Genomic DNA, 14,759 nt, shown 5'->3' with positions numbered 1-14,759 from the left:
ATGAAACATTTTATTGCAATCTGTTGCATACGAATTGAAAAGCACAGAGCTCTTTCGGAAATTATTTCTCCAATAAAAAATCAATTGAAAAGAACAAAAACTGAAAACATAACTTTGTATCTAAAAATTCAACAAATAATACTTCCAATCCTCGTATCTTTTTTATTAAAAGTCTTATGTACCATATCTCAAAAATGAAGCGAACCGTTCGTTTCCATAAAAAATAAAAAAACATTTTACCCCTTTTTTTAAAAAAAATTTTCAAAGAAAAAGTCTGATCAAGAAGTCAAAAAGTAAGGGAAGAAATGGTAGAAAAATGCCACCGGCTCATACAACACAAAGATAGGGGTGAATCGAATACAGAAGAGGGGGGTGTCCAAAAATCAATCGTTTGCCTCAGTCCGCCGCTTGCTGCGCTATCGTCCAACCTAATAGGAGGGATACCAACGGATTTCATCCTTAGAGAGCATCAGGCTTCGTCCACGAAATTTCCTCTTCCTCATCTTTCTTATTCAAATTTTCTTACTACAGAAAGGAGTTTTTCTAACATATTTGTTTTCCCGCCAAAAAGGGAAATTTGTTCTTCGCGCGGTTTTTTTTATTGTTTTTTCGACCAACAGCTGACGGTTTTTTGATTAGTGAGAGCTGAATGAATGACTTTTTAACAGTAGATAACTATATGATTCATTTTGCGATGAATATTCTTAAAATAGTTTTGCTTACGAAATATTTCGAGAAAAATAATTGAATAATCTGTCATTTCCAGCTTTCGTAGCCAGGTAGGTTTTCTTTCCTATTTAACCATTTATTTTATTTTTTATTGCTTTTTTTCTATTTTATTATATTGTGTTTTGTTTCACTTTATTATATTCTACTTTATTACATTTACATTGTTTTATTCTATTTTACTTCGCGGTTATTTTATTATTTTTTCTGACCAACAGCTGATGGGTTTTCGATTAGTGAGAACTGAATCTATGACTTTTTAACTATAGATAACTATGTGATTAATTTTGAGATGAATATTCTTAAAATAGCGTTGCTTCCGAAATATTTTAAGAATTAAACTATATGATATATAGTTTCTAGCTTTCGTCGTCTGGTAAGTTTTTTTTTTCCTGTGCAACCACTTTTGTTTTAAGACATAATTATTATTATATTTAATGCATTTAATATGTACAATTTTGTATAAATGAATTAAAATTTCCTTACGTTTTTCTATTCGAATTAATGTACAATAATAATTACTTATTATAAATAACAATTTATAGTAATTATCTATAATCAACACGTAGCAATTATCCATAAATAACAATATATAGATTCTTTCACAGCAAGACAAAACTATTTGCAATTGATAAACGAGCAAAAACATATTTATAAATAAACAATTTTTCGAACAATAAAGTGAAAATTGAGTTTATATTAATGAAAATCTTAACTTTTGTATGTAATATTCTCTAAAACATTAAAATATTAGCGTTCATTTAATATTGCTAGTGTATATTTTTGCAGCATTTAAAACATTCTAAGCCCCCTTATTATGTGACTAAAAATCATCTAGAAAGCTTTCAAATGTTCAATAATTTTCCATATAGAGGTAGTTGAAACTTCTTAAATTTTCCTGATCAGGAAAACTGGTGTATTCATATTATATTTATCTGATTCATCTGATTATCAGAAAATCATTAAGAAAATCTTAAAAATTTAAAACAAAAATTTTTTTTTGAGAATATTAAAATTGGGTCTTATACTCTCGTTAAATTTGAGAAAATGATTTATGTTTTTTCTAGCACCTTTCAGATAGATGTAATTGGAAAAGCACGAAAAATTAATGAATTCCAGCACGTTCTGAAACACGTTGATTAATCCTCCCAATCTTTGATTAATCTTAACCTCAAACAACATCCTCATTTCTATCGACAATCAGCAAAAAACAACCTTCGACAGTCATTTTTTATAACATCTAATAAAATGGTTTAATTATAAGCGTTTATGGGAAAACGAAGAAAAAAATTCTAATAAATTTATCGCACTGTATGGGTAATGACATTTCTGGAGAAAAAAAATTCAGTAAATATTAATAGAATCAATATCCTCGGTATTAAAACCATTCATTTGGTAGTTTCTTCCGATCAGATCACAACTGTTTACCGAAAACTCTAGTTTTTATTACCACACATTTAGCAAAAAACAAGAAATCGAAAAGGGAATTTAATTGTATAAATGGTTTTTATGCCAAGTTGTAAGGTATTATGATAAAATTATCAAATTTTACCTTATTTACCAAATTTTTATCGCGTATTATAAAACCATATTTTATTGTTGTTTTCACCAAAATCATTACCAATGCTTTACTAAGCCTTTTGATACTCCCATAGAGCCAGAAACACTCTAAATTTTACCATTTTCTGGTAATGTGGACCATACTGTTTTTCTCGGTGAGAGTTCGGTAAGTTTAGAAGACATGTGCATTTTCACTGATTTTTCGATACATAAATTATTAATAATTAAATATTTATAAGTGACGCAATTTATAAGTGACGCAAAATTTCAGTGTTAAGTATTACACACAATATTGCACACCGTAAAGAAAAACAGCACTCCAATGAAATTTTGTTAATAATCATTAACACTAAAAATTCTTAAATCTATCTTAATTATACTGTTTTAGAGTATGGTGAATTATCTGCAACCTTAATAAGGTGCTAAAATGAACCATATTATTGAGAAAAATTGATGTTTCTTAAATTCGATTACATAGCATTATTGTTCAACTTCAACGCGATTTAATTTAACATCTTATTAAGATTGTAACATATTTACATCACTTTATGATTTAACGTTGCATCAATTTTTCTGACGGTGTAGTTCATTTGTGTTGCAGAAACTATTAAAAGGGAGCCAGACAAACAATACTTTTTTTTACTTTTGCAGCTTCACAATACTTTTTTTCAGTGTGTTTCAAACAAGTTCATAAAGTATTAATCAGTAAAGCTATTCTACTTTATCTGAAAATTAAAATCTATTTTATTGAATATAGTTAAAAAGCGTTGTTATCCGTAAACTGAGAAAAACTATGGTCAAAACTACCAACATATGGTAAACTTCATCTTGTTCCTAACTCTATAGAACAAGCTCGGTAGATTTAATCGAAGCGCTTTGGTAATGATTTTGGTAAATTCACCAGAAGAATGTGGTTTTATAATTAGTGGTAACATTTGGCAAATGTGATTTAATTTGGTAATTTTATCATAATATCTTAAAACTTGGCATAAAAACTATTTATTCGGTTCAGTTTTGTATGTTCTACTCAATGTGGGGTAACAAGAACTAAAATTTCGAGAGCCTGAATTTCAAGTGAATCGTGAGCAGAAGAATTACCAAATGATAAGTTCAAATATCGTATATTTTGGTTTTTATTACCAAAAATGTCATTACCACACAGCTTGATAATTTTACCAGAATCAATTTATCCGTCTAGTCATAAAATAATTTGGGTAATGCTTCTCAAACCAGCATTATGAAAGTTATTCTACTCAATCTGAAATTTAAAATATATTTAATTACGTAATTGTTACAAAAACATTGTTATGCGTAATAAGAATTTTTAATAGTGTATATATATATATATATATATATATATATATATATATATATATATATATATATATATATATATATATATATATATATATATATATATATATATATATATATATATATATATATATATATATATATATATATATATATATATATATATATATATATATATATATATATATATATATATATATATATATATATATATATATATATACATATATATATATATATATATATATATATATATATATATATATATATATATATATATATATATATATATATATATATATATATATATATATACATATATATATATATATATATATATATATATATATATATATATATATATATATATAGGGGAGGGTGGCCTAAAGTGGGTAGGTTAACAATAAACACTCCGAAGTTGTAGTTTTTGGGCTTTTATCGCAGCGTTTTTGATTTTATTTCTTAAGAGAGATCTTGAACTTTAAAATAAAAAATGATTATTGCGTTATTTTAAATTTTATGATTATTTATTATCAAAAATAAAAAACACTGAAAAAAATCGCTTTGCCCTACAAGGGGGCCTGAAGCTGGTAAGCCGTTTGGGCAAAGCGGGTAAGCACCATAGATTTTGCAAATACAAGCGCATATTAATTTTCTTAAGCATTAATAATGAGACCTTAATCACACGTATAATAAACGTTAAAGATAACATTTAAATAACAATTTTAGACTCATTTTGTCAGTCTCAAATTATAATTTGTTATTCTTGACAAAGTTCGCAAAAATAAGACCCTCTTCCTGAATAAGTTGTGCAAGCTTCATGAGCCCAGTCTTTACAATCTCCACGTTCAATCCAAAATGCATCATTACAAAAATACAGAAAAGTTAGTATAAAAATGTATCGGGACAAAGCGGCTATCTACCCGTTTTGCCTTCCCGCTTTGCCCAAAAGCATATTTTTTACTAAAATAATTATAACCTTAAATAAAAAAAAAATTTAAAAAAAAACTTACATCGTAGTTTATAGGTGAATAGCGTTAGAATAATATAATAATATTGACAATTAAAAAAAATAAGCCGGCTTTCGAGTAGCCACAAGTTGCATACCTAGAGTCTTTTTAATAAACTTAAAAAATTTTTTATTTTGTGATTGGTTACGCCACGTCGCTTTACTTCTGCTCCGCTGAGACTGATTGAAACTCGTAAGTATTCGGGTAATCACGGCATACTTAGATATCGGCGCTTGCACTCCATGCGGCTGGATACGAATGCTTACCCGCTTTAGGCTACCCTCCCCTATATATATATATATATATATATATATATATATATATATATATATATATATATATATATATATATATATATATATATATATATATATATATATATATATATATATATATATAACTTGTTTTATTTTAATGGGATGCCTGCAAGTGGCGTAGTGTGAGTATCTCGATTCCGATTGGTTGTTGAGACATGGTATATTTGTTTATGATAGCAACTGTTCTTTCAATTCTATTTCGACCAAACCAAGCCTGTGCAGCATCAATTCTATTAAGTGACGCATTCTATATTCTTTCACAAATATCCAATACTTTCCCTATATATTTCTTACCTAACACGAAGACAAGCACAAAGTCATGTAGAGCATTAAAAAAAACTAAATATGCAGCGAAGTTGCCAGGTACACAAAACAAAAATATGTCACGTTTATAATAAAATATGTAAACAAACAAAAAGTCTAAGGTAAGTAAAAGACGTAGACAAGAAAGAATTATATTTTAGCAAATTTGACTTTGCGATACAGCACTGAATTTAATTAACTTCGCGTTAATTAGCATTCTAACTTATGTGGAGAAACGTAGCTCAACTTTAATATGACATTTTGCTTATAAACGATCAACTGGCGCTGGCGTCATAGACCACATGTGTTGGTATATGTGATCTTCTTCTCCTTGAATTTCAAGTACCCGATTGAGAGACTTTATGAAAGAATAGATGGAAATTTAAGTCGTAAGTTAATTATTGCTCAACTTTATAAATTCGCATCATATTTGAACACTTTTATAGTTTCATGCTAGCTAATTTGACAGTGAAATTTTCATGAAAGGATCCAAACTTTTGACTGATCTTCTGCTTCTGCAATTGGAAACATATTTTCCAGATTTTGACTAAACCTTATTTTGAAGATCAAGAATCCAAATCTGTCAAAAAAGGATAAGTTTATTAAAAGAAAGTACGTTTTTCCGTCTTATTGTGTAAAGAATTGTCTGCCGAAACATTTAATCACTTGCATCATAAAGATTGTATTTTAGTATTACACGGAAATCCAATCATTAAACAAAAAGTAATTAGTTTTCCGTCATTTTTTATTATTATTTTTACGCACTGCACACTACTGTATTTATATTATTATTTTTCTAAGGGATATGTTTTCAACTTATATATTGCATTGGAATTATACTTTTTATTTACTCACATTACTATGTTAACATTTTCACTTGCTTGGTATCTAAAACAAAAATATATTTCATTGTTACATTTAGTCTTCCGAAACAATTAGTCATTTGAATCATAAAGGTTGTATTTTAGTATTACACGAAAATCCAATCATTAAACAAAAAGTAATTAGTTTTCCGAGATTTTTTCATTATTATTTTTACGCACTGCACACTACTGTATTTATATTATTATTTTTTTAAGGGATATGTTTTAAACTTATGTATTGCATTGGAATTATACTTTTTATTTACTCACATTACTATGTTAAAATTTTCACTTGCTTGGTATCTAAAACAAAAATATATTTCATTGTTACATTTTGTCTGCCGAAACAATTAGTCATTTGAATCATAAAGGATGTATTTTAGTATTACGCCAAAATCCAATCATTAAACAAAAAGTTATTAGTTTTCCGAGATTTTTTCATTATTATTTTTACGCACTGCACACTACTGTATTTATATTATTATTTTTAAGGGATATGTTTTAAACTTATATATTGCATTGGAATTATACTTTTTATTTACCCACATTACTATGTTAAAATTTTCACTTGCTTGGTATCTAAAACAAAAATATATTTCATTGTTACATTTTGTCTGCCGAAACAATTAGTCATTTGAATCACGAAAATCCAATCATTAAACAAAAAGTATTTAGTCTTCCGTGATTTTTTCATTATTATTTTTATGTACTGCACACTATTGTATTTATATTAGTATTTTTTAAGGGATATGTTTTAAACTTATACAGCGCGATTCTAAAAAGATGGGCAAAATTTTAGAAAGTGATAGTACACACCCAAGAAAACAATATTTATCAAAGAATGCATGGTCCGAAACAAAACAAAAAACCGTTAGAGGGCGTAAAGAGTTACATTCGTATATGAGGCAAAAACACACAAAGAACGATGAAATTAAGCTATAAAAGCAAATTTAATGGCTTGTGATTACAATAAGTGTTCAAAACAATGGCCAGCAGTGACTATGCACGCAGTACAACGACAAAGAAAAGATTGGCGATCATTCTGAAACACACCAGTCATATCGCGAACTTCCCCTGCAGCGGCCGAAAGCTTGGCGACAAGTTCCTCTGCAGATTCAATGTGAGTTTCATACATAAGAGCCTTCAGCTGTCCCTATAAAAAGGAATCGATGCATGAAAGATCTGGCGAGCACGATGGCCAAGCTATAGGACCACCTAGCCCAATCCATTGGTTTGGAAAGGTTATGTCCAGATAGTTTCGCACTTCTCGTACGTAATGAGATGGTGCTGCGTTCGGTTGGAACAAAATGCATATCGGCTTTTTCCCTATTAGAGAAGGGCAACATCTTCAGATGCGTTACTGCCGCGATTGACAATGCACTCTCGAATCAGCAGCTTTTATGTATGAATCGTGACGAAAATTTGGTATACGAGCTCTTCTTCTTCCCATAACATGAAAATAATAACTCGCAACAGGAATGGAGCTTTCACGTTTGCATGAAACAACTTTCTAAATGCGCCAGCATCTTTGCGTTTTGTTTTCGACCATGCATTCTTTGATAAAAATTGTTTGCTTGGGTGTGTACTATTACTTCCTAAAATTTTGCCCATCTTTTTAGAATCACCCTGTATATTGCATTGGAATTATACTTTTTATTTACTCACATTACTATGTTAAAATTTTCACTTGCTTGGTATCTAAAACAAAAATATATTTCATTGTTACATTTTGTCTGCCGAAACAATTAGTCATTTGAATCATAAAGGATGTATTTTAGTATTACGCCAAAATCCAATCATTAAACAAAAAGTTATTAGTTTTCCGAGATTTTTTCATTATTATTTTTACGCACTGCACACTACTGTATTTATATTATTATTTTTTAAGGGATATGTTTTAAACTTATATATTGCATTGGAATTATACTTTTTATTTACCCACATTACTATGTTAAAATTTTCACTTGCTTGGTATCTAAAACAAAAATATATTTCATTGTTACATTTTGTCTGCCGAAACAATTAGTCATTTGAATCACGAAAATCCAATCATTAAACAAAAAGTATTTAGTCTTCCGTGATTTTTTCATTATTATTTTTATGTACTGCACACTATTGTATTTATATTAGTATTTTTTAAGGGATATGTTTTAAACTTATACAGCGCGATTCTAAAAAGATGGGCAAAATTTTAGAAAGTGATAGTACACACCCAAGAAAACAATATTTATCAAAGAATGCATGGTCCGAAACAAAACAAAAAACCGTTAGAGGGCGTAAAGAGTTACATTCGTATATGAGGCAAAAACACACAAAGAACGATGAAATTAAGCTATAAAAGCAAATTTAATGGCTTGTGATTACAATAAGTGTTCAAAACAATGGCCAGCAGTGACTATGCACGCAGTACAACGACAAAGAAAAGATTGGCGATCATTCTGAAACACACCAGTCATATCGCGAACTTCCCCTGCAGCGGCCGAAAGCTTGGCGACAAGTTCCTCTGCAGATTCAATGTGAGTTTCATACATAAGAGCCTTCAGCTGTCCCTATAAAAAGGAATCGATGCATGAAAGATCTGGCGAGCACGATGGCCAAGCTATAGGACCACCTAGCCCAATCCATTGGTTTGGAAAGGTTATGTCCAGATAGTTTCGCACTTCTCGTACGTAATGAGATGGTGCTGCGTTCGATTGGAACAAAATGCATATCGGCTTTTTCCCTATTAGAGAAGGGCAACATCTTCAGATGCGTTACTGCCGCGATTGACAATGCACTCTCGAATCAGCAGCTTTTATGTATGAATCGTGACGAAAATTTGGTATACGAGCTCTTCTTCTTCCCATAACATGAAAATAATAACTCGCAACAGGAATGGAGCTTTCACGTTTGCATGAAACAACTTTCTAAATGCGCCAGCATCTTTGCGTTTTGTTTTCGACCATGCATTCTTTGATAAAAATTGTTTGCTTGGGTGTGTACTATTACTTCCTAAAATTTTGCCCATCTTTTTAGAATCACCCTGTATATTGCATTGGAATTATACTTTTTATTTACTCACATTACTATGTTAAAATTTTCACTTGCTTGGTATCTAAAACAAAAATATATTTCATTGTTACATTTTGTCTGCCGAAACAATTAGTCATTTGAATCATAAAGGTTGTATTTTAGCATTACACGAAAATGCAATCATTAAACAAAAAGTAATTAGTTTTCCGTAATTTTTTTATTTTTATCTTTACGCACTGCACCCGAGCGTATTTATATAATTATTTTTTAAGAAATATGTTTTAAACTTATGTTGCATTGAAATTACACTTCTTATTTACTCACATTACTATGTTAACCTTTTCACTTGCTTGGTATCTAAAACAAAAATATCTTTCATTGTTACATTTATAATGTATGTACACTTAACGAATCTGAAACTCACTTAATTAAATAATCTGGTGGATTATGTTTCTCGACGTAAAAGCCTCTTGGTTGTATCGTATTTTAATTAATTAAACTTAATGAACTACTTGAAAATTCAGTAACATATAATTGGATTAATTACTTTATGCTTTAAAGATGAAGAATTCATTTCAGATTTGTGGACAGTTCAAATTCTTCTAGCAATACATTTAGAAATAAATCTAGATCTTCAATTTAATGTAACATAGTAAAATAAACAATACAATGTAATCATAATTACATTTTGTTTTTATCATGTTATATTTATAAAAATGATCGTGATCTAATCAACATTTTGTTTTTATCATTTTGTATTTATAAAGATAAATAAAATATTTGAAATATTATTTCTTATAAATTCGCAATTCACTTAATCAGCGTTTACTCAACATTTGTGAGAATAAATATTAAAATTTAAACTTTGGTGAAATTTTATTTAAAAAATATTGAAACTGCACATTTTATAAAAATAAATCACGCTTCATAAATATGTTTAAATAATAATATTGCACTAACGCTTTATTCAACTTCCTTAGTTTTTAAAATGCATATGTAGAGTAATTCAGAAAAGAGGTGTGTTTTTTATGTAACATATTTTGGAGGTATTTAAAAGTTTCCAAAAGCTTAAAATATTTAGTTCCTTTGTTACGGTTAAATGATGGACTGAAAGCAGAACTGAGGAAAAGCTTTAAACTATTGGAGGCGACCAACCAAAATATTCAAAACAGAAGAGTCGTTGCATATCTCATTACATTAATGTTTGTTGCGAGAAATGTATATTTTATTCTTATGAGGGAAATTGAGAGCAATGTAAAAATATTCTGTTATATTACAGAAAATTTTTGGCAGCAAAATTGCCTGAGATTATCCATATGCTGCGGATAATTCACATTGGCAGAAATTTCCGATAGCTAAACATTATAGAAAATACCCCTACGGATCAGATATTTTCCATAGGTCTCCGCATAGCAGTGAAATTTGTCATAAAAGTAGCTCTGAATCAGATTTCTAAGATTTTGATTCTTTTTTAATTACTCCCTTTTTCGGCTGATTTTTCGCGAATTTCGAAATACCGAAAACCATTACGTTTGTAAGAATCATCGTAGAATTTTTAAATTTTTTCCATCGTTAAATTCAGACGTTCCAAAGCAAGATTTGAACCCGGGACTTTTCTGCCTTCTTCTATTCAAGCCGAAAAGCATCGGTTTCAGTGCATCAAATTATTTGTACCAAAGTTTTTATTGATGCCTATATGTTGATATATTGATTGAAGTTTTTCGTATTCAAAGCTAAAAAATCTGACCCCAGAAGATACAATGTGTATCAATAGTTACAGATTTTATTTGTGAACAAAAATTTATCTCTTTTGACAGATTTCAATGCAGTTTAATAGCAAATTTCCGCATTTGCAGAAAATAGAAATTTTCTGAAGGGAAGTTCCAGAATCATTAAGTTCCTTTTAACAGAAATTCTTCAATCGGGTGAAACATAGAGAAAAACTGTTCTGTGAAAAGCAGCTTTATACTGGCAAATATGTGGAGAAAATCTGCAAAAAATATTGTGTTGGTAATGATTAAAAACAGAAAAATCTGTATTTATCTTTTAACAGTTTTTTCAGTAAAAATACGAGTTTTTCTTCTGTAAAACTAACAAATATTTTTTTTACGGTGTACAATAATTTCTGTAGCTTTAGTCATAAGTCAAAAATAAACATATTAATCTTTCCAAAAAAAATATTAGGCATTGGCAAAGATACCTCATCAAGTATTGACTAAATGTATTTAAGCAAATTGCATTATTTCAAACCAATGGTGACAAAACATGATTATAATATTTTGACGTAAAGTATTCATGGAGGCATTTAGGTGTTCTGGCGAAATTATTAAACTCCCAGTTCATCAATTCATTAAGCGCTAATGAAATACATCATTCAGGACAACTCATTAAGTGCAGAAAAGTTTTGGAAAGTTGCCTCCTAGAAGAGGTAATTAGGAACAATCAAAGAGGTATTCGAACGTTAAACTCATTAATTTATAAGATGCAGAGGTTTGTAAAATGAACGCCTAACCCTGTGAAGTTGTGGTATTAGCAAGTTTGTCGATAAATTATTTGTTTTGTTTTCAATGTTATTAATTGCATAAACTGACCTTTCCTCTACATCTCGATGTATACTTGCCTTTTGTTTTAAACCCAATAATCAAGTAATTTATGCCAAAATTATTATAGGCATTTCTAGTTTCTTATCTGTTTTAACACTACAAGTTAAAAAACCAACATCTGCCTCATTTTTTAAAATATATTTTTGAAAAACGTTTGAAATAATACAGAACTTTTACTTTTTTTAAAACAAAGAGAGAAAAATGCAAAAAATAAATAATAAATCTAAATATCTGTATCAGAGTTGTTAGATCCTATCACGAATTTTAATTTTTGGATCTGTAACACGAATGTTAATTCGGATGTTAATTCGATTAATTCATGAATGTTAATTCGAATCTGTAGCACGAATAATTTTTGGATCTGTAGCACGAATGTTAATTTATCAGGAAAGTAAGTTGGATGAAGTTTTACTTGTTCTCCTAGTTTTTCACCCTTGTTAATATCTTTTATTAATTTTTTAAAGTGTCTTTTTTTCGTTTCTTAACTTTTTAATAATTGAAACATTTTGGGAAAATCTCCGTACAATATGGTAATGACATTTCTTAGGAAAAAATAAATTGATTAATTAAAAAACACAGTTCGATAAAATAAAACAAAAATATGCGATATTCAAATCATACATTAGATAATTTTTCAGTTCATATGGCAACGATTAGCCGTAAATTCTGGTTTTCAAAATTATAGTTCTTATTACCACACATTTAGTGAAAAACGAAAGAGAAAAGTAAATTTTATCGAATATAGGGCTTTTAAATAGATATACCAAAGTATAATGATGAAATTACCAAATTTTACAGCATTTACCAATTTTTTTGGCATATTACAAAATTATATTTTATTTTTAACTTTACAAAAATCATTATAAAATGCCACGGCAAAGTTAACCGTGCCTTTTTGATGCGTCCATTGAGGCAGAAATACTTTAAATTTTACCATATTCTAGTAGTTTTGACCATACTTTTTTCTCTGTGTAAAATATACACGTGTACAATTGCAAAAGTAAAAGCATATACAAAGTCTACTCATGTTAGTACAGAATGTCTTTATCAACTAATTAACAACTGCTATTTTAAGGCTTATTACATGGTGCATTGTGCTTCTGGAAATGAAACAAATATTGCAATGGAAAATGTTAAAATCGTAATTGTGTAAAACTGGGACCTTAGGGTTTTATTACCCCTAATCCAAAGAATTACCCCTAATCGAAAGAATTTTTTTAAATAATCAAATTGCATGTATTTATTTTCTAACACTCTTTTTGAAATTGAAATTTTCAAAATTAAATAAGGTTTATTAAGTGCAGTTTAAAAGGAAAGATAAAAAATGAAAACGTAATAGGCACTTTAATGATAGAAAAATCAAGTACACTGTAAAAAATTCTGGATCAAATTACGATAAAATTACTGGCAGCCTGAGTGCAGTATTCGTAAAGTCTTTTTTTTTTATAAGAATTAATTTCTACCGTAAAATTTTATACCAAAATTTTAACTGTAATATTTATTTAATTGCAGTGATTCAGTGATTTTGAAGTAAATATACTGTAAAAAATAAGATATGAGATGATACTTTGAAAATAGATTTTCCGGTAAAAAGTACTGGAACCCTGAGTGTCAGTGCTTTTAATCGTTATTTGATCCGGAATTTTTTACAGTGTAGGAATGAAAAATATTGCATTAAAATCAAAGGAAATAGACTTATCTATAACTGCAACTCATTTGTAATTCTTTGACCCTAAAATAATAAATCTAGTGTAAATAAAATGATTAAGTAATGCGAAAAAGAGCAACATGCCTAAGTCTTCATCGTTTGCATTGATTTAATCTTACGCACTTTTAAGATTTCTACTTTTAAATACTTTTTTACTGAAAAGAGTAAGAATAAAAAAAATTTGGGTATTCACAACTTTCCTTTTCAAGAAAACAATACTTCACACAAAAAGACAAACTCGAAACCCAAGGAAATATTAAATTTTTCATATACAGTGTGAAAAGTTCCAGATCAAATAACGGTATAAAGTTTTTGATGCATCATCCGTTAAATCTATTGTAACGTAAAATCCATATTACCATATCGTGATACCGTAATTATACCATAATTTGTACAGCAATATTTTTTTAATTAACGTGATTCAGTACATGTACTAACATCATGTACTAATAACCATATCATGAACCATATTATGCACTAATAAAAATAGATTTTACTTAATAAAAATGGATTCCTTTTTAAAATCACCTACACCCTTAGTACTGATACTTTTTATTGAACTTTTTTTCCGAACTTTCTTACAATGTTTATATTTAAAATTTACTAAAGTATTTTCATATGCTTGCTACTATGTTTTATTTTGTATCTTTTTATTCAATCAGACAAAGAGATTTCTTTTCCTTTTTTTTTCAAAATTCATCGCCGATTTTGTCTTTTTATTTCACATAAGCCGAATTTTATCATACTTGTTTCTCAATTTTAGATAAATAATATATCTTACAATCATTTTCGTTTTGAAATTTCATTAGGATAATAATTTTTCAGATGCCTACATAATGCTTCTTATAATTTATAATTAATGAACATAATGCTTCTTATAATATATAACTATGAACATAACGCCTCGTATAGTATATAATGATAAACAAAATGCTTTGTATAATATATAATGATGAACGTAATGCTTTTTATAATATATTATAATGAAAATATGTTTAAAATATAATGAACATAATAATTCTTGTAATATATAATGATGGACATAATGCTTTCTACAAAATATAATAATGAACATAATGCTTCATATAATATATAATAATGCACATAATGCTTCTTGTAATATATTATAATGAACATATTGCTTCTTATAATATTCTGAATATATAACTACTTCTTATGCATAATAATACTTCTTATAAAGGTAATTTATTTCCTAAATCAAATTGACGGTTCATCATATTCTTCTAATTCTTAATGTGGATAGTAATATCTCCAATTATGACTACATCTGCTGGATATTATATCTGCCATCAGCTTTAGTGGAAGAAATTTTAAATTGTCTT

The 14,759-nt window shown here is 28.3% G+C and overlaps 1 protein-coding gene across 2 annotated transcripts in view; it reads left to right on the top strand.

Moving 5' to 3' along the window:
• Nucleotides 1-403: 403 nt before the first annotated feature.
• LOC107457174 (atrial natriuretic peptide-converting enzyme) overlaps nucleotides 404-14,759 on the top strand; it is a 127,018-nt gene continuing 112,662 nt past the window's right edge. The window contains exon 1 of one of the 2 annotated variants that reach the window (XM_043040207.3): nucleotides 404-779. The gene's annotated coding sequence lies outside the window, so the exon portion shown is untranslated. The remainder of the gene's footprint in view (nucleotides 780-14,759) is intronic. The other variant, XM_071182434.2, reaches the window with a different exon arrangement.

Source organism: Parasteatoda tepidariorum, chromosome 4 (genome assembly GCF_982258835.1).
Source record: "Parasteatoda tepidariorum strain Cologne lab strain chromosome 4, Ptep-v5.0, whole genome shotgun sequence".
Classification (NCBI taxonomy): Eukaryota; Metazoa; Arthropoda; class Arachnida; order Araneae; family Theridiidae; genus Parasteatoda; species Parasteatoda tepidariorum.
This window is presented reverse-complemented; position numbering and strand designations above follow the sequence as displayed.